We start from the raw sequence: 2,393 nt of genomic DNA on the forward strand, positions 1-2,393 counted from the left end.
CCTGAGGCTCCAGATGACAAACAGGGCTGGTTTTAGTCTGGCTGGTCCCAGGGTTTGTGGAGTGATGTCAGGAAGCTCCTGTCCCAGGGATGCACTGGGAGGAAGATGTGAAATACAGCTTGGAAAGAAAACTGCTGGCCAGTTTGCCACAGGCTCTTGGATTAATAGGAGACAATCCCTGGGGACTTGCTGGGGCCAGCGGCTGAGCCAGGTAAAGCCTGGAATGTTTGTCACATTCCTTGGTTTTATTGTATCTCCTGTGGGTAATCTTTCAAAAGAAACAGCTCCCACAAATACAATTTTTCTCTTTTCAGCCTCTTTTTTTTGGGCACTGTGTGTGAGCTGTTCTCATCTTTCGATACTCCCAAGTCTTCCAGATTTTTTAAAAGCACAATAAAGATTTTTAGTCATTTTCTCAGAGGAGAATCATAATTTGTCTCAAGGTGGCTGTGATATACTTTGAAGAAAAAAAAAACAACTTTCCTTCCAGAGATCCATGATTTTTAGTGTCAAGTTATTGTACCATACTCAGGTTCTGCAGCTATAAATTTAAACAAACCAAACAAAATCTCTATGCTCCTTTTTTAAATCCTTTGATGTGTATCGATGTACAATATTTTCTGAAGACCTAAGTGGGTCTTGAAATATAAGATTGTTGTCATTTTCGTATTGTTCTCCCTGGATTCTGCTGCATCTCCCTTGCTTGAATGCTGTATTGAATTGCTACAGATTGTTTCAAAGCACAACAATCAATTTTGGTTGAAACTGGGTGGAAATACCTTACAAATTGCTGTCACGCTTCAGTGAAGGGAAACTGCTTTAAGTCAAGTTGGGTCAGGGCTCTCTAGATACCTAATCTAAGCTTCATTACTGAGAGCAGAAGTAGCTGCTGGTCTTACACCACAAATAATTTTAATTATTGATCCATGCCCAAGGGTTGAACAGCCTATAACTCTCAAAAAGTACGTTTTTAAATCTGAAACGTAAATCTTAACAAGGCTTTGTGTAAGTTTAGTGGAAGGAAAAAAAAAAAACTGGATTGTTAAACAGTTTCTCATTGTTCTTTACTTAGATGTTAAAATGACCACATCTTCCCCAACTAGGTGATTTTTCTTACTGTTGGGTCTCAGTGAATACAAGCAGGCTGGGAACTGACACAAAATGAAATCATCCTCTCTGTGTACATTTTTATTACAAGGTGTGTCAAATACCTTACAAGGAGTAATTATAATTTATGTTTCATTAATGAAGAAGCTCAGGTGTGATTGCCTCACCCCTTTGCCTGAGATCACACAACAAACTGATGATGAAACTACCTACAAGCTTTTTGTGTCCTAGGATTACGTTTAAATGTTTCAGCTTTGAAAATGGGAGGAAAAGGTGGTTTGAACTGGTGCAAAAGGTGAACTGAGCTCTTTCCCAGTTAGTGGAGGGGCCTGGGCTAGAGCCTCTTGTCTGCTCCTTGCCTCACGTCGGGAGCTTGGCCAGGAAGGAGTGACAGCTCTGCCAGGCCTTCGCATCCTCAGAGCCCAGAGCTGGCACAGGGTGGGCGAGGGGATCGGATCGTCCCAGGAGCACGGGGAATGTGCCAGGCTGGGAGGGGCAGGAGAGCACCGGGAGGAGTCTGAGGGGAGGGAGAGGGACCTCACTGGGATCTTCAGCATCCTCATGAGGGGAAGTGGAGGTGACAGGTACTGATCTGTGTCTTCACTCCCGTGACCGGTGACAGCACTCGAGGGAATGGCCTGAAGTGTCGGGGAGCTTTGGGCAGGATATTAAGGAAAGATTCGTCCCCCCAGAGAGTGGTGGGGCACTGCCCAGGCTCCCCAGGGAATGGTGCCGGCCCCAAGGCCGCCAGAGCTCCAGGAGCATTTGGACACTGCTCCAGGGATGCACTGGGGGGATTGTTGGGATGTGTGTGTGTGTGCACGGACTGGATGGTGGACTCCTTCCAACTGGGGATCTTCTGTGATGATCTTGAGAGTAAACAGACAAGCACGTCCTTGCACAAACAGGGGGTAGCGCGGTCACCCTCAGCCTGAGAGCGGGGAGGAAAGAGCAAGAACTCTGAGGGGCCGGCGTGTGAAGGGGAAACGGCTCCGCGTTCTCTCCCCCGAGGATCCGCACGGCGGGGCCGGCATGAGGAAGACGATAACCCGCGGCCGGAAAAGAAGCCCTGAAAGAGCCGCGCTCGGACCGTGCCCGCAGCTCGGAGCCGTGCCCGCCGCTCGCTCGGCCGGGCGGGCGCTGCGGCCGAGCCTTTCCCGCCGCTTTTCCCGCCGCCTTCCCTACCCCTCCCTCACGGCCGCTGGCCCCGCCCCCTGCCGCGGGATCCCCGTTAACCCCGCCCCCGCCGCGGGACCGCCCATTGGCTCCGCCCCGTGGCTCCTCCC

Source organism: Agelaius phoeniceus, chromosome 11 (genome assembly GCF_051311805.1).
Source record: "Agelaius phoeniceus isolate bAgePho1 chromosome 11, bAgePho1.hap1, whole genome shotgun sequence".
NCBI classification, from domain to species: Eukaryota; Metazoa; Chordata; class Aves; order Passeriformes; family Icteridae; genus Agelaius; species Agelaius phoeniceus.